This window comes from Coptis chinensis, chromosome 3 (genome assembly GCF_015680905.1).
Source record: "Coptis chinensis isolate HL-2020 chromosome 3, ASM1568090v1, whole genome shotgun sequence".
NCBI lineage: Eukaryota > Viridiplantae > Streptophyta > Magnoliopsida > Ranunculales > Ranunculaceae > Coptis > Coptis chinensis.
The window spans coordinates 99,361,598-99,381,543 of NC_141458.1; the positions used below are offsets into that span (position 1 = coordinate 99,361,598).

The following is a 19,946-nucleotide window of genomic DNA, read 5'->3' on the forward strand; positions in this document are numbered from 1 at the left end:
GTAGTTAATATATTTATTGAAAACTTGAGTCACTCTTGGCATTCATAGTTTAGGCATTCATATTTATTTACATCTTATGTTACTCTTGGCTTGCTACATCTTATTCCTTTGTAAATATTAACTCAAGTTATGGTAGTTAATATATAATGTTCTGCATAACCCCGAGCAACCACTACACCAGAATGGTCAATTCCTAACAGACCACTTTTTTAATTTCTAACGGATATATCCGTTACCAACCTTCTTACGAATATATCCGTTACTTATCAAGTTTTTCGTTAGGATATATCCCAAATAAGATATTTTAATTATTTTTTAATATATGTTTAAGCGAGAAAAAGAAAATAAAACAAAAGAACAAAAAAAGTAGAGCATCTAAATGGTAAAGTTTCTGCCCGCAACCAAAAAAGAAAGAAAGTAAAGTTTAACGAGGAAGACAATGTTTTCCTTCTGATCTATCACTCGAAGAGGAAAGGCTCGTCATCTGTTAAGAAGAACAGAGGTACTCTACCCTCTGATTTCCTTATTGTTCTTAGATTTAATCCCATGCGGTTTTCCTAAAATAGTGTTCATAGATTTTAGGGATTTTTTAGGTAAAAGCGTTTCTTTTATATAGCTTTAATGGTGGAGACAAGGTAAGCTCTCATTTCGATCTGTTTTCTCTCATTTGTCTAAATCTATTTTTTTTTTTTTTTTTTATTTCACTTCTATTAAGTTCCAAATTTATTCAACTTACATGCCATAAACTTGGAGCACCAATCTATTCAATGGGGTTTCCTAAAAATTCTCAATTTGAATTCCTTTTCAATCTCCAAGAGTATTACGGCAAAGAATTAAGTATTACGGCGTTGTGTTCATTGACACTACTTTAAGGGCATAATGGGGAGGTCTTCGGTCTTGCTCTTTCAATTGGTAGGATATCGACTCTAATAATTGTATATAATTTGCCTCTAGTTTCTTTTTGATTACCAGGCTTTGAAAACAAATTAGGGTAATGAAGATGTAGATGGGTTTTTTTTTTTTTTTTTTTTTTCAGTACTGTAATTTGTTGCTTTAGTTTTATAAAGTAATAAAGTCTTTTAAATTTTTATCCTATTTCTGAAAATGATGAATAGTTAGGGATGTGATTACTGTGCTTGCTTGAATATATATAACCTGACTTTGAGTTTTCCTTTTGCTCATCAAAGTTACCGTAGATTTTGTGAACAAAGGATGCGGTGGTGTTGGTCGCTTAACTTTTTTTTTTCAGACTGTGAGAGGCACCATGAGATTGATCTGGGTGATTATAAGGATAACAATTTGTAGACAAAATGAATATTGTGTTGAAGGTGTTGATTTTTTTTTCCTTTTCACTTTTCAGGGTGCTGAGTTTGAAGTTATTGAAGCCCCATTAGAGGGAGAAATGCTAGTACGACAATCTCCCTTGTTTCTTAGAACTTCAAGTATTCGACACTACAATATGCCACTGGATCATTTAACATTGCCAACAAGATTGGTCAGGGAGGATTCGGGACAGTATACAAGGTAAGTTGCAAAACTATGCAGATATAAACATTGTTATTGCAACTTGCAATGGCCAAAAAACATTCATAAAATTTGAAATAACGGAGACTTTCGACATATCATGAAAACCACTTTTACTGTTGGTGATCAACCTCCTTTTTGCTGACGGGAGTTTTAGCTGATGGAAGAGAGGTTGCTGTTAAGAGGCTTTTTGTTAACAACAGACACAGCTGGAGATTTCTATAACGAAGTCAACCTAATCAGCAGTTTAGGGCACAAAACCCCGGGTTGTTGGGTTGCGGTTGTTCAGACCACGAAAGTCTTCGTCTATGAGTTCCTCCCAAACAGGGAGCTTAGATCGCCCTATTTGGTACTTTTCTTAAACTTCACCTGCCTACTTTTAATTATATGCATGTGAACAAAGATGTCAAAATTCAATAGTTTAACTATGGTATATTCAATAGATTGGCCTTTGACCGCAAAATTGTTAAAGTCCGAGATAACCGTGCATAGGACCATCTGTAAGCGTGATTCAATGCTTTTTACACTTACCAACAAACTAGATTACCAATGAAACTACTCTTGTTGCCTCACTTTTGATAAATATTCTTAAAATGAAACTAAGTTTCAATTTTGAATCACATAAACAACGAGATACATCGATCCGGAGGAAAAACATTGAACCGGAAGAAGAGATCCAAGATTATTAAAGGCACGGCAAATGAAGGGATGATTTACCTGCATGAGAACTCAAGATTATAATCATTCACAGAGATATAAAGGCTAGCAATCTCCTTTTGGATTCTAAGCACCGAAATTGAAATTGCTGATTTTGGGTTGGCAAGATCTTTCCAAGATGACAAAGGCCATATCAAGATCTTTGCCATTCTGCACATTGTAAGTGGCATTCACTTTTTTCAATTCAAAATAATTTAAAGATATATATATATGTCAGCCTACAAAATGAGTTAGTTTCCATAGAATCGTGTGTTGTACCACCTCTTACTTACACTCTCCATATAAAGATCATACATAATTCCATATATGTATGCGCATGAAGAAGCGGATTAGCACATCTCCTTTCATATATGTTTACTACGAGAATTTATGAACAAATTTATGTTTATAATGAGAACATATTAACTTTTTTTATATCCGCAGAGGATATATGGCTCCCGAGTATCTATCACATAGTCAATTAACAGAGAAGGTCGATGTTTATAGCTATGGGGTGCTTCTGATAGAGATTGTTACTAGAAGACAGAATAACATGAGCAAAACCTCTGATTACTCGGACATCTTGGTCACCGAGGTAAGCTTACTGAAGTCATCATACTAATAAAAACCATCATTATTGAAAACTTACAATGCTTTTCCCAACTGTTTCATTCAAGCGAAAGAAAACTAAGTTCAACTATTCAATTTGTTTATCAATTCATTGTCTAATCTGTCAGGGATATATTTTTGTCCCAACTTGATCTATAGCATTTAAGCATAATCTTTTATGTTTTGAAGTATTCCGTCTGCACCATTAGTGTGTGCGTGTGGTGTTGTGTGCTGGGTGGAGCCTGCTGCTGGGTGTTACTGCTGCCGCTGGCGCCTGCTGTTGCCATGGACCTGCTGGTGCTTGCTACTGCTGCTGGGTGGAGTGTGTCTGGGTGTTGTTGTTGGGTACCTGCCTGTTCGCTTGCTGCCGCTGCTGCCATGGACCTTCTTGGTGCTTGCTGGTGGTGGTGGTGGTGTCTTTGGTGCCCTTGGTGTTTAGTTCTTCTTCAGGAAGGGCTAAGTATCAAAAAGCCTTTGGTACTTAAGTATTTTGTGTTTGTTTTTGCTAGTGACTAGAGAACTTTAAAAAGGATAGAATGAGTGTTATATTCTTGAATGAGAATGATGGTGTACTTGTGCATTTTATGGAACTTCGTTATGTTCTTATTTGGTCTTATGAATTATATTTTGTTATTTTGGCTTACTTCATTTTTGTTTACTTGCTTTCAATTTTTGCTTGATTAGAACAAGTCTTGTTTCCAACTTTCTTTTCTTGTGTTGAAAAGAAACCTTTTTGTTATTCATTTGTTGATTAAGTTTGTGGAATGTGTTCTTTATATCATATTTGATATCCGTTAAAAATTACAAATTTATTTGTAAATATTTAAAATTGGCTATGTGACTCAAGTTATGGTAGTTAATATATTTATTGAAAACTTGAAGTATTATCTTGGCATTCATAGTTTATATTCATATTTAAATTTGGCCTTATGTTACTCTTTGGCTTGCTACATCTATAACCTTTGTAAAAATATAACTCAAGTTATGGTAGTTAATATATAAAGTTCTCTTTTAACCCCGAGTGAACCATTGGCTTTCAGTTGGAATATCATTCCTTTTTTGGCTTATTTATTAGTTATTACACTTGGCTTGAAGGTTCTAAGTGAGACATTACACATTATATTGTAAATCGACTAATTATTCCTATATAAAAAGTGTAAGAGAAGGCCGAAACTAATTGACCCGTACTACTAACTTGAGGTGTTTGTGAAATCTTGGTAGTGTCGCTTCCCCATACTTACTTTGACAAAATGACAACCATAGACATTTTCTTGATCGGTGTTTGTCAACCATAGACATAATAACATCTTACATATTGACTTAATGTACCAGCTTGATTAAATTTTAGAATGAAAAAAAGTGAAACCAGCAAAAAATAAAATAAAATAAAAATGAATAATTTACGGGGGAAAAAAGAAGGAATAAGATGTTTTCAAGCCAAGAGTCACATAGTTTAGGCATCACACAAATAAAATTAAGATGTAAAATATTTAAAATTAACTACCATAACTTTGCCAAAGTGTTCTTCTTCTTTGAGGTCCTTCATAATTTGATCCACTTTTATTTTAAACGCTCTAACAACAACTTTGGGACAATATTCGGATTTTAGACCTTCAACTCTTTTCATTGGAAGTTTAATTTCATTCCACTTTGGATTGCAAGTGAATGTGATGAATAGATCTGGAGGTCCCGCCCATCTGCATATAGCAATGGCATATTGGTAATTTTGCACCATGTACCGTGGCCCACCAGTAAATGAAGAAGACAAAACTAAATGCTTTTCGACTAATCTTGCATCTGTGTCTCCAGCGTGCACTGAGTCAACTATAATCTTATATAGTTCTGCTCTAATTTTGGATTGGTTGTTTCGGAACCAATCAAGTCTTTCTTCTTCTACACATGTGTATATATCGACCAGAAATTGCAATTTTACTTTACCACCTCTGACTAAAGTCTGGCCCTCATTTTCACTATGTTGAAGTTTGAAGGCATAATATTCTCGCATGCTAACTGTGTGGCGGTGATTTTCTGATATTTCTTCTTCTCCTCGATACAAAATATCGAATGTGTAGCCGTTCTCACCGTATGGAAATAAAAGAGGATATTGCATTGCCATAAAGCTAGGATAATGTTCAGTAATTCGTTTGAGGCCTTCTTCTTGGTGTTCAACAACTATATCTCGATGATGAAATTCAACTCCATTTCCAAACATCAGTGCTGCAACTTCAGTAGATGTAGGCAGGTTGTACTGTCTTGCATCTTTTGAGCGTGTGTCAATGAGTCTAATGCATACAGGTATGTAGTCCTCTTCATTGAACTTATCTCGTGCCATTCGGAAGGCCTTTGCAATTTCATTTTCCACATTCAGCATTGTTATCAATCCTTCAACTATACTACCATCTAATGCTTGTTCGAGTGCTTGATTGGCAGAGCACTTAACCTATTGGACACCTCGCTTCTCGTGGTCATATATATAAAGCTGCGCAAACTTTGGTTTATCTCCTATTGGAAGTAACGATCCAATTTTATGGTAATTTTGTCCATGAATTCTGAAGACATATGGACCACCACCATTGTTAATTGCATAGTCTATTTTTCCACCCATTGATGTGAAAGCAAAGATCGAATTATATGATCTTATGTTTTCAATAAAATGAGTGCTTTTTGGTCCCCTTGATTCAAGCAGATCCTTTAAGAATTGTGGAGGATTCTTCAATAGTGGAAGTTGTATCTTTCCCACTTGACAACAAATGGAGAATGTAGGCAGCTGTCCCTTTTGTTTCTTGTTGTTCCTTTCTTCATTCCAGAGTATAGCTCCACAGAAAGAACAAATTTTGTTGGGTTCACCAAAGTCCCATAGTTCTATATAAAGAAAAAAAAGATAAGAAAAAGGATATAAGTTATTAATCGAAATATTCAACGTGTTTAATTTAATACTTACCAATATCGCGAGTACTTTTGCGAAGTGGAATGCTGTCAATGAAATCAAAATCTGACAAATCAAAATTTGTTGAATTGTTGTTGATGTTCTAAAAATCAACGTCAGTAGTAATGTTTCTTTCCCTATTCACGGTTTCTTCTCTATGCATAGACTGAACTCTTCGAATATTTGAAATTCTGGTAGCACGCGAATCATTTATAACCAACACTCTTTGTGGGAGAAGATTGCATCCTAGCCTTGATTTACGAACATGTTTATTCTTCTCCTTGGCCATAGAGATTTCTTATAATAAAGATAAAAAAAATGCAGAATTATAATTGTAAGGGACACTTAAAATAGAGTAGTTAGATTGAACACAGATAAAAGAAGTACTTAGATATATAGAGTAGTTAGATTGAATACACACAAAAAAAATGTAATCATGCACTCACAAAAAAATCTAATATAAAGAAAAGAAGTACTCAGATATATAATTATATGCACATACAAAAAATTATGAATTGAATCATGTAATTTAAAATTTTAACATTACCTGTAAAGAAACGACGACGGAAGTGAATCCAGTAGGCAAACTCTAATATAAGGTTTTGTTAACAATAGCAAACAAAGTTTTGTTAGCAAATAAAGTTTTATTCAGAGTTTCGTACTTAAGTACACTGAACACAGAATATCCCCCTGGTCATGCAATTTAAAAGATTGATTCAGATAGCTTAGAAGCCAGAAGGTTAAAGTAAATTCAGGACCCAACTACAAACTTTAGGAAAACCAAATCAACAAATTGACATTACGACTATGATTGACATTTGATACCTGCTGTTGGGCCATGCATGGCAACCAGCAGTCTCACTATCTTGTACTCTAACTTAGACACCAGTGCCTAAGACAATATACCTTCATGTATTAATTGATATATTATATTCAACTATATAATATGAGTCCCCGAGTCTAATGAAAACCGAGACCCGCCTAATCCCTAGCTTGAAGAGCATGCATCGCAAGCCTTACCTTTGTAGCCTCTGAAGGGAAGTGGAGCTCAGCCAGTTCTCTCTCCATTTTATAAACCTTTTCATCCTATCAAACATTGGCTTCTGCTGTGTTCGGCAATTGATCTCAGTTATTGTAAAATATGCCAAGTAGAATACCTCGTGGAATTGACTATCTCTAGGCATACTTGAGCTTTATGAATTAAGCAAAGTCATCATCATTATTCAATAATTTATAAGCACGTTTCATAAGCAATTAAGGCTTGATCTCTCTTAACTTTCTAATGCCGACTTCATGTTCAGCCTAAGCTTGCACACTTTTCTCAACTTGGAGGTGTCCCTAGTTCATATAAAGTTTATCGTATACAAGTTTTGGTCCATTTATATTGCCCATGTGGGCATGTAGATGGGAATGCTGAGAAGATTTGGTAAGAGTCTTTATTTCTGCCATGAAAAGACAACATAATTACGTACTTTTCAACTGGTAACAGCTGCATGATCCTTTCCAATCAAGACATGCTACTTGATGATGTAGGGAGGCATTACTACATATTTGGAGAGGAAGCTTCCCTTTATGAAGTTAGTTATCCATCCAGATTGGAAGCCATGACCAACTCAATATCTTACTGCAGCTGTAGAGCACAACACAAAACTAATGTTGTTTCTGTTTGCGTTAATTCCTACAGAAATGCCATGTGCATTCCCTTGCAAAAGGACCAAGTGCTATCACAGCACAACGTAGGGTATCGGAAGCACAGGACACGGGCTTTACCTTCTTGGGTTGTAGGATCACTGGCGTAGGGATTGCCATCTTAGGAAGGTCCTTATTCTAGGGTGGTGTTTATTATGAGTTTCATGTCTAGTGCTGTACTTCCTCAAGGATGGGATGGCTGGGGTGAGTCGAGCAATCATAGGTACGCCCAAACTAATCCCAGATTTCTACTTTGTGTAGGTAAAAGTTCCTACAGCGTTTAATGATTCATCCTCAGTGGTCGAAGGGTATTGTCGAGAGAATAGTATGGATAAGGCCTTCTAGCTTCTTGATGAGATGAAGAGGAAGAAAGTAAGGTGCACAATGGTGACTTACAGTATAATAATTGATGGACTATGTTGTTATGGGAATTTCTCACGAGCTAATGAAATTCTGAAGGAAATGGTTGCAGGTGGTCTGAAGCCAAATGCTCAAATATACACAACTCTTATCGCAGGTCACTCTCGTGATGGTAAAGTGGAAGAGGCTAGAAAGGTTTTAGAGGGAATGACTATCCTACTTGAGATGGTAGACAAAAGATATGATCATGTTACAACTAAGAAAAAAAATCCCAATATATATGAACTCACAGACCACCCAGCAAAAACAGTCAGGATCAAAGAGAAAGTTGAAAGCAAAATATAGAATCCTTATTCAGGAACATGACACAATCATAGTTTCACATGATTTCACATATAAACAAAGTGCAACATATTTAGTTACTCATAGTTTCATGTTCAATCACCCAAAAAAACATCTCCTTATATTCAAATATCTGTGTTTGTGTTCGTTATATATTGATATTCATCATTTTCAACCAAAACTAAACTTATTTGTCCGCTAATACAGTTATAATACCTATTGCACAACCTAGAGAAAGCATGAAGAACCCGATATGCATCTATAAGTAATACACATCAAACTTTTATAATAATAATTAAAAAAAAAAAAAAAGGCAAAATTCTAACCTTATACTTATTCGCAGCAACCCACTCTTGATACTGCTTCAAAAAAATCTTATACCTCTCAACTGTATGACTCTTCCGCAGCAACCCACACTTGATACTGCTTAAAAAAAACCTTATACCTCTCAACAAGCTCTCAACAAATCCCTTCATATATATATAGAGAGAAATTGGTGTGGAGTTGGTGTGTTTGTGTAATATAGTGAAATTGGTGTTTGATTTCGATTGCAAGAGAAATTAGTGTTTGATTTCGATTGGAATTGGTAATTAGTGTTTGATTTCAATTGGAGTTGGTGGGTGTTTGATTTAGGGATATTTAGTAAATATTTCAAACTCAAAGGAGGAATGGCTAAATAATAACAAAAGAGAGATTTAAATTTGCCTACTCGAGATTTGAGGAGGCTTCCGATAGACCTGGTTATCATATAGTGTAGAGAAGATATGCGCTCACTTGCAGCATAATGAAATCTATCAGGTAAGTCCTCCTTTAGAAACACTTTCAAATATTTTCCATTTGAAACGGTGCTTGAACTTAGTCCTTTAGTCATGTTCTTTACAACTTCGGACAGAGAAACACTAGCAGGGGGCGAATTTCCAGCAATGGACCATAAAACTGAAGCCGGTCCATCGGAATTTGGACCAAGGGAGCGAAATCTTCAAGATAGAGGGACTTTCCATCACATGTACCAACCATGCCATGATCACCAACCATAATGATATTAACATCATCAAACACTCCTCTCTTTTCGAGCCCTGTTATCAACTTTTTGATGATTCTATCAATATTAGCTACTGCTTCAGTGATATTCGGATGATCGGGTCCAACATGGTGACCCTAACTATCTGGATCCTGAAAATATACGTTTATAAACGAAGGAATCTCATCGCTAGGAAGATCAAAGTATCCTAAGATGGCATCCACACGCTTCTCAAATGAAACCTTCTTGTTATAAGTGTCAAAGATGTTTTACTGAATATTTCTGATAATTTTATTGATATAAAATAGTAGGTATATACAAGAATACAGAAGATCTCCTAGATCGACATATCTAGGAGAAGATAATACTCTTACTAAGATTACAAGATACTTGCTAATCCTAACTATGGTAACAAATATTCCAACACCCTCCCTCAAGTTGGTGTGTGGATATCACACATGTCCAACTTGACAAGAGAGTCAATAAACGCCTTGCTAGCCACTGCTTTAGTAAGGACATTTGCTAGTTGGTCTTCAGACTTTACAAATGGAAAAGTAATAATTCCAGCTTCAAGTTTCTCTTTGATAAAATGTTTATCAATCTCCACATGCTTCGTCTGATCATGTTGAACAGGATTATGAGCTATCTTTATAGCTGACGTATTGTCACAATACAGATTCATTTCCACTTTTGGTTTAACACCCAAGTCCGTCAACAAGTTTCTCAACCACAGCAACTCACATACCCCATATGCCATACCTCTATATTCAGCTTCAGCACTTGATCTTGATACTACTGGCTATTTTTTACTCCTCCAAGTCACAAGGTTTCCACCTACAAAAGTGAAGTATCATGAGGTAGACCTTATGTTGTCGGCTGAACCTGCCCAATCTGCATCAATGTAGCCTTCTACTTTTAGGTGATAATATTTCGAGAATAATAAGCCTTTACCTGGAGCAGATTTCAAATATCTCAATATGCGATCTACAACATCCATATGAGGTTTACGTGGGTCATGCATGAATTGACTCACGACACTAATTGCATACGCAATATCTGGCTTGGTATGCGATAAATATATCAGTTTCCCTACAAGCTTCTGATATCTCCCTTTATCGGTTGGAGTTGCATTTAAACACAGAAACAGCTTGTGGTTATGCTCAATGGGAGTATCAACTAGCTTACATCCGAGCATTCCCATCCCAGATAATAAATCAAGAATGTATTTCTGCTAGGATAAGAAAATACCATTCTTTGATCAGGCTACCTCAATCCCAAGGAAATATTTAAGGTCTCTGAGCTGTTTCATTTCAAATTCAGAAGCCAGATACTTTTGTAAGCTAGAAATCTCCTCATCTTCATCACCTATCACCACCATATCATCAACATAGATAATCAAAGTGGTGATTTTACCTCTTCTGTGTTTTAAAAAAAAAGTGTGATCCAAGTTGCTTTGTTTGTAGCCGAACTTCTTCATAGACTTGGTGAACCTACCAAACTAAGCTCTTGGGGACTGTTTTAACCCATACAATGCCTTCTTTAGTTTACAGACCATTGTTGTATCTAAGTATTCTAGTATACCTGGGGGAGGATCCATATATACTTCTTCAGTAAGATCTTCATGCAAGAAAGCATTTTTAACATCAAACTGAAGAAGAGACCAATCTTTATTAGCTGCTAATAACAAAAGTACTCTCACAGTATTGAGTTTAGCAACAGGTGCAAAAGTTTCTTGATAATTTTAGACACCCCATTTTTGCACTCCAGGCATAATTCATTCACGATTTTGCCTTGAATTAAATTTGATCATATAAGGTGATTTTCTTTCTAGAGTCTTCATTTCTATATCAAACTTCTTTCTTTTCATCTTCTTTTAGCGTCTTTAGACTCTCCTCATCATGTTCTAGCTATGGCTGAAGTTTCGTTGCTTTTCGAAGTTTTGAGTTTGAAAATGACCAAAATGCCCCTGTAACCCTTTGGAGCCCAAATCTCGTTTTTTCCACTCTTTCTTTAGATGAGATTATTTCATATTTGAATTACCCTTGAAAAATCCTTTGAAATGAATACAAGATTGCCTAGGTTTCTTTTGGATTTCGGAAACCCTAATCTTGCCTATCCCGCTTCAAATTGTTGACGCCTTTGTTGAGTGCAACGTTTGTTTGGAGTAAGATTTCGACCCAAGGGTATTTTTTAAGAGTCCATGGGCCTTCCTAATGGATTAATGAATAATTTTTGTGGAAAAGAGTTTTCCTAATTTTGACCGGTCAAAGGGAATTTCTGAAGATTGAAAATATGGTCAAAATGGGCCTTTTTGTGGATTTTGGATTTGTGCTCGTGGGCTGTGGATCCAGCTCGAGTTGGACCTTTTAATTAGGGTTTATAGCCCATTTTAAAGCCTCCAAAAACCTAGAGAACCTTCCTTTTTGTTTGATTTGATTTGATCCCTAAAATCAAGAATATTCTGTAGAATATGTCATTTTTTGAGCCAAGTTTGGAAACCCTGGATTATGGGCTCATTAAGGACGTGTAGGGCTTGTTTGTTTGCCCTAATCCATCTAAAATATCCAAAAACCAAGGGCCAAGATCGCACCCCTTATCCCACCTCTTGAATCAAGGGCCAGATTTAGGAGGTGCAACCAAAAAGATATCAAGCCATTGGATTTTTTTCTTCATCAATACTCAGCCATTGGATCAAACTCATTACCATATTTGAATCCATCCCAAAAAGCTATAAATATGGGTCTCATTCACCCACAAAAAACAATCTAGAGCAAACTAGAGCTAGGAATTCAGAGTTAATAATCTGGACCTAGTTATTTAGAGCTAATAGCCTTCTTTTCTTTAGTGTTCTTCATTTTTTCTTCTAGTTCTTCATTTTAGCCTTCTTTTCTTCTCGTCGATCTTGAGTAGAAACTTCTTTTCACCCAAAAGTTGTTTTTTTCTCAAATCACCTGTTTCAATCCAAAAATCACAGTTATCAGTTCAAGATCAAGTTTATCATCAATCAATCAACCAATCTACAATCAAGTATGAGGCAACATTCCAAACAAGGTGACATCTTTCTTTTTTATTTTATTTCCTTTATCATTGCATATTAGGTTATTTTTTTAGTTTTATTATAACATATAGTCATTAGTTTTTTAATAATTTAGTGAGGATCATCCAACTTGATAGATTAATTTTTCAAGCTTTCTTCGTTTGCTTATCTTAACACGTTACACCTTAATAGAAGTAAGGCTGGTTTTTACCAGGCGATTGTGGGTGCCTAACACCTTCCAACATCGTACCTTGACTCCCGAACCCAATAATCATCTAGTTTCAAGGGCTAGTCCTTCACATAGGTTTTACTCAACTTTTCCTTAATAAAGTTAGTGGCGACTCTAAAATCAATTGCATAGACCTAGGTACACATTTTTGCTCGTACAGGTTTTTGGCGACTCTACTGGGGACTTCCCTAGAGAGTCAGACTTACGTTTTCTTTTGAGGTGTTTCAGTTAAGATAGGAAAGAAGAAGGCTTATCCGGAAGCCAGTTGGAATAGAAGGCCAGGGTTAAGGTTATCTCGTGCAACCGTTAACTTGCTTATGGAAATGGAGAATCTACCAGTTAATTCTCCTCAAAGGTCTCTTCTACTAGCGTCTCAGCCAATGGTTAGTTCCCTGCTTATCTCTCAAGGTGAACAATCACTGTCTAGCAATGGACAACTACCCCAAGGAGGTGGTCAGAGTCCAACATCACCCCCTCCTGGATTGGAAGACTTATTAAAGCAAACTGTGGAAAGGATGGTCCAAGAAGTACTATCCAAACTTATGAACCAGGGGCAAGGACAACAATCTCAAGGGCAATCCGTTCCATCACCACCACCACCAAGGTTTGATCTTAACCTACCTACTCCACAAGCTCAGTTGCCTACTAGGAATTTCACACACCAATCCACCCAGCTACAACTTCCTATATCATCTCAGACTCCAAACCAACCAATCTCTCATATCGACTCAACCTACATGGCTCAACCCACCATTCACCATTCATACTATAACCCAAACCAATATACATCCACACCCATGTTCACCCCAAATATATCCCAACCCATGAGCTCTACACTATTCATGTTCCCTCCTTCATACGTCACACAAACACCACAACCTACCACCTACATGAACACCCAAAATCAAAATCCTATAAACCAAGATCAATACCAAGGCCCAGTGGTAGACAGATTGAAAAAGATTGAGGAAGCACTGACAAAGATCAAAGCGGACGAGTTTGACTTGGATAGTCTCTGTCCATATCCACAAATCAGGGTTCCACATGGTTTCGAATTCCCTAAGATGAGAGATATGACGGAACTGGGTGTCCTAAAGCCCATGTGAAAATGTACGCTAGCTACTTGCAGCTATGGGGATCGGGCCGAACTATTGGTCCAATTATTCCAAATGAGTTTAAAGGGTCGCGGCACCGACTTGGTGGATGAACACAGGACGCTTCGAGAAGATGAGAACGGGCTGAACTTGCAATAGCTTTTGTGACCCATTTTTCATACAATACAGACATCCAGATGGGTCGAAGACATTTGGAGGCACTCAAGCAAGGTCCAACTGAGACATTCACTGAATATGTAACCGGTGGAGGACCAAGGCAGCTCGATTCTAGACAGCCATCGAGACGCGAATGATTCGAATGGTGGTAAAAAGTTTGAACTCAAAATATGCAAATCGATTGAGTCTCAGCTATCATCCATCTTTTCAGGCTTTGGTTTCGGCGGGGACTCAAATTGAAGATGCTTTAGCTTGTGGAACTATGACCTCAATTGTATCGTCAGGTTTAAACGATGCTCAGAAGAAGAAGCCACCTTCAGTTACTGTCAATAAGCCGAAGGACACACATGCCGTCACCACACAAGTACATCCTCAACCACACACACAGATCCAGGCAGAGGTGACAACTCATCCTTTTGCCAATCAAGTCATTTTCCCTCCAAGACAGCAAGACAGGGGTTTTCCCAGGCAACAGAGGTAGTTCACAGAATTGGGCTTCCCATTACAAGTTGTATTGAGGGCTTTAGTCCAACAGGGCTTGATTACGTTAATGCAGTCGAGGCCTCCTCCAAATCCAGTGCCATCCTGGTACGACGCTTCAAAACATTGTGACTTCCATCAGGCTCTAGGTCACACGATGGAGAGGTGCATGCTCCTTAAACATCTTATCCAAAACTTAATTGATGAGGGTAAGATAGATGCGATCAATCTTGGCATTCTCAATATATCGAAAAATCCATTACCAATGCATAATGGAAGAGTTAATACTTTGGAAGCTGTCAAGAAGGATCCGGCATCATTCATCACTCCGATCAGACAGATTCCAATGTTAGCACCACAAGGCCAGTTAATCTTCAAGATGCCGTCAGAAGATGCATGGAGCAAACAAAGCCTAAAGGTATCCAATTAAATGGGGTGGTAGCACCATTTCTACATACTCCACAGATTCAAAAGTCGTTCAAGTTGACTAGAGAGCATCTGGAAGCCTTTATGATGCAGAGGCCCATTACAAAATGGGTAGATCCTTTGAATACATCTCAATCCGCGGCGTCACAAGTTGGGTCAGAACCTCAAGGACCCGTGATTTGCCAGAATCCAACTCAGCAGCAAGTGATCCCAACTCTTATCACAATCCCCAAAGTCCAGTTTGTGCCAGCCAAGAATCACGATACCGAGGAGGTTCTAGGGAAGAAGTTAATTGAGCCCGAGAAAAGTAAAGATGACTCAGCAATCTCACTACATCAGTTGAAGCAATTAGAACCTAGTTTGGTAGAGGAATGTGTTGAGACTCACGGTTTGACAAGAGGAGGAAGGATATACAAGCCACCACACTTGCAGAAGGATCAGGTTGTGGCCCAGCCCGACCGACCTACCGCCATCTTGAGCGAGAGCGGGGAGGGTAATGAAGTAATCCAACAATTGCAGAAAACCAAGTCCAACATTTCCATATGGGGTTTACTCATGGCATCACCCCAACATAGGGAGCGCTTCTTCAAGTCTTGAACCAAGCTCATGTTCCAAATTCTATCCAAATTTCACCACTTGGCATCGCATCGCTTCCCTTAGGAAGACAAACTCCATAATATTTTCTGATGATGATCTGACCGCAGACGGAATAACTCACACGAAAGCATTGACTATTACGGTGCATTGCAACAACTATAAGGTGCCATTTGTATTGATTGACAACGGATCTTGTTTAAATATTTGTCCGATCAATTCTGCGAAAGCCATTGGAATCATGCCGGAAGACTTCACTTTCACTAAGGATACAACTAGAGCAGTTCATGGGTTTGATAATCGAGAAGAGAAGTCCTTGGCGAGTTTACAACTGACGTCCAAATAGGTCTAGTCACGTTCAAAGTCACATTCTTGGCTATGGACATCGAGGCTAATTACAATTTCCTTTTGGGCAGACCATGGCTACACCAGGCCGGCGCAATTCCCTCTACACTTCATAGAAAGCTTAAGTTCTTATGGCAAGGGAAGATTATCTGCATCACTGGTGATTCGGATGATCTGGATTCTTCAGAAGAGCATAAGGTAATACCAATGATTGAAGGAAAGTGTAACTACATTGAGGAACCATTAGGGATTGTGGAGTTTAGAGCACCCGACAAGGAGAAGCTCCCTACCCCATTTTGCAATGGAAATCCCAAGACGACTCAGTTGTTCCGTGAGCAGAACTATTTTCCAGGACTTGGATTGGGAAAAAACCAAAACGGCATTTTAGAACCACTACAGATTCCTAGTCAAGATGATCGAAAAGGGCTAGGCTATACTGAGGAGGTTGTGGAAGGACTGTCAGAATTGTTTATCAATTCTAGTGCCACGGTGAATTATCTCGAATTGGCTCTACCTGATCTAGGGGCAGAGATTGAGGCTATTATTGATTCCAACATATTTTGGGGCGAAGACGATGACCCATATCCAAACTCAGAAGTTATTGTTTCAGAGGCATATGTTAATTCCTATTCAGGATATCGCCAACTTAGGTTGGATCATGAGGCTAGACAGTTTAATTGGATAAATGAGGTTGGATCGACATCTTCCTCGTCAGGTATGGACTATACTCCATCTTTTACTTTGGCCAGTTTCCCCGGGTTAGATGCTGACCCAGGAGACAAGATTGTCACACCTTATCATGTCCAATTGGACCCTCAGACCATACTTGATTTGGATGATCTGTTGAATATGGAATCTATTGTTGACCTAGTTCCAATGTATGTTGAGAACATGCCACTTTCTGACTCCCAAACGCAATATGAGATTTGGGAAAGGTTTTTAGAGACCTTAGATTCTGATGAGGATCCAGTCATTGATGGAGACTATGATGATTGGGGAACGCAAGTCATTATTGATCCAATCCCCAACCATCATATTGCTCCGGTTGAGCCACCGGATGAGTCCGATAGGGCTCAAAGGCCTTGAAACTTTTTGTTCTAACTCCTTTTGTATATAGTTATATTTCAAAAAATCCAAAAAAATCAAATATTTCAAAAACCTAAAAAAATCCAGATATTTCAAAAAACAAAAAAAATTAAAATTTTTCAAAAATACAAAAAAATCAAAAAAGTTTTCAAAATCCCACAGAATATAATTTACCTACTTGCCTTAGTGCAAGATGATTGAATGACTTGTGTAGATTATTATGATCCCCTCCCCCCGACGATGAAGAAGGAATGGACAATGAAGCTGCTGAGTCCATTCTTTCTCATGAGCAGTCTGAGGATTGACAGACGATAGTCATTGTGAAGACAAAGACCATCAACCTTGGCACCACAGATGAACCACATTAGGTGCAGATTGGTATAACCTTGATCCCCTCTGAGCGTTGAAGCATGATCAAATTACTGAAGGAATCCATAGAAGTGTTGATCATACCTATGACAATATATTGTCTTAAGGTGGTACATGATTTTCATTGTTCGAAGATGAGAGAATCACTCACCGAGAAGAAGAAATTGAGGAGGAAGAAAGTTCAGCGGTTATGTTTGAGAAGATTTTTCAAATGTCTAAGATCACCAACATCAACATTCAACATTATGCATTTACCCTTGTGGAGAGGGCAAAGCTCCACAACGTCATTTGATCAACTACCCTACTGAAGAAGGGGAATATTCTGCATTCCATTAATCAACGGCTACTTAGCCAATCAACCAACCAGCTACCCTACCGTGGAGAGGGCAAACTCCATATTGCATCATTAGCATCCATTTGCATCCATTGAAGACATGAGAACTATCTATCAAAGAAGTCAGCTGACTCAAATCTGACTACATCAACGAGCGGAATGCTAAGAGGAGTTCATCTACGATCAATATTTTTGAGAGCCGAGATATATGAAGGAGGGCATTGATGTTCTAGTGGGACTTAGATACCAATGGAGACAGATTGTTGAAGTAAAGCTGAGCAAGCGAATCCATACTAGAGTGGAATCAATGAACCAGAAAGTTTGAACCTAACAATGAATGTCCATTCACTATAAAGATTCTACATGGAAAATCCTACCAATGCCGACCAATTAAAGAGGTACTACTTTTTACCCAACTTTGTTTATTTTAAGACGAAGAGTATAGTGGAAATCTTAGAGAGACGATAGAACAGGCCATCTTTGATCGTTTTGTTTTTAGCCTCATAAGCCCACCTAATGTCATATGCTACCATTAGAAGCCCATTTGAGCCTTAGCCTATTCTTTTATTTCCCACAATACAAGCCCATATCCTTTAGGAAGCCTAATAAATCTTTAGCCTACCCATAGATTACCCATACCTATTTTTATAGAACTTGTCATATTCTAGGGGCATCATTCCATCCATCTTTGATCACGAAACAATTATCCCCATGTTATTTATCCCAAGGAGGTGTTGAAAAAAAACCCTAATGCAAGGGGTTAAAAAAAAAAAAAAAAAGAAAAAAACACCGTCATAGCTCAAAATGCTTAGAGTTGCACAAAATGATCGACACTGGTCCAAAATGGAAAACCTAAACAAGAGGCAGTTTCATTTGAGATTTGGGATTCGTATCATTATCTCACTACCATCATTCCAATTACTCATCCCTTTATATGACAAGTTCTACTCCAAAAATAATTTTTTGATCCTATCCCTTCTTTCTGAGCCCATCACCTAAGCTTACATTATAGTCCTATGAAAGTCCACTCTTGATCTCTAAGTCCACTATATCTCCTAGTTGAGAAGTACTCAAGGGATTAAAAAAAAAAAAAAAAAAAAAAAAAAAAAAAAAAAAAAAAGAAAAAAAAAAAAATGGAAGGCATTGGAGGATTCACTACTAGTGATTGCAATGTATGAGGAAGTCGTCTCCAGAAGATTGGTCTTATGCTTCATGCTCTATCTGTTTTGGAAGAAAGTTTTTGGGTGTCGTTCAGTACGTTGTGAAGGTCAAGCAATCAAAGGGACAAGAATATCATCTACTTCATAGGTGCCAAATTTGATCGTACTTCTATCATATGGTCGTCTTCATGCTCATCTTCTTGTCGGTAAATCATTTTCCCACCTTCACTTGTTATTCAATCATTTGTGGTATTTCTTATTCTGTGAAAGAAAATTGTTTTGTTTTCCATGGTTTTCAAAATTGTTTTCAAAATAAATTTAAAAAAATAAAAAATAAAAAATGATTTGTTTTCAAAAACTTGGTTTGCTTTAGATGGCTTATGATGAAAAATCTAGGATGACACTACAAGCATGTAGAAAATTCTGAAGCCAATATATCCTAACTGAACCATGCACTTTTTGTACTAACATAACATTCAAATAATTTGGTCTATACATTCATCATAATCTGACCACTCATGCATATTTTAATAATATAGTTGCATTATAGTTTTATGTATATATATCATGTATATTATACTAACCTGTCCTGGAGAGAAATAATACCCCGTGCCTTTTTCTTTGCCAAGAAATTGCTTTTCTAGTCTCACAGGTTATCCAACAAAATTCCAAGATGCGAGATTGAGGGTAAAACTGCGGAGTATGGATAAAATAAGTGAGATTGCATTCTATATTGAGCAAAGATTCACTGTTAGTTCGGAAACAAAAAAAAATGCATTGGCTTACATGGCATGGCGTCACCTTCTCCTTCTCACTCACTGGAGAGAATAAGGAAATAATAAATAACGTAAGTGGTTTATACCTTTGCTTACAAAGAATAACCGCCATGATTTATTTGTTTCTTCCTGGACGACGTAAGGTGGGGTTTATTCCCTTTCTGGACGTAGGCAAGGTATAATTATTCTTTTTCTTCCTCTGGTCAAAAATATATAGGTGTGGTTGGACGGGCACATTAAAAAGTGCATGTGATCTTGTTTGTTTAGAAGTCGGTGGATTTTGTTTCGAAAAGGGTACTGTTCGATTTTGTTTACAAAAAAAAAGTAATGATTGTTTTTGGAAACAAAACAGTTTGACTTTTCAAAGATTCTTTTTACCTTTTTGGAAAATTGAAGATCTGTTTTAATGTTGAGTCCGTGCAAATGCAAAATGGAATTTCGGTGCATCTTACCTTAGTTCACCCGGTTGGCCTGGTTCAATCAGTTTGGTCCAGTCTAACCCAGTTTTCACCTGTTTGACCCGGGTTGGACAAGTCTGACCCGGTTTTCACCAGTTTGACTCGATTTTGACTGTTGACCAAGTTTAAAAATATATATATAAAAAAAAAAAAAAAAAAAATTAAAAAAAAAAAAAAAAAAGGCTTTCAAAAAATAAAATAAATGAATATTAGT

The 19,946-nt window shown here is 37.2% G+C and overlaps 1 pseudogene; it reads right to left on the reverse strand.

The window, feature by feature from the left end:
* LOC147512084 (nucleotide pyrophosphatase/phosphodiesterase 1-like) overlaps window positions 1-19,946 on the reverse strand; it is a 99,062-nt pseudogene that overhangs the window by 35,382 nt on the left and 43,734 nt on the right.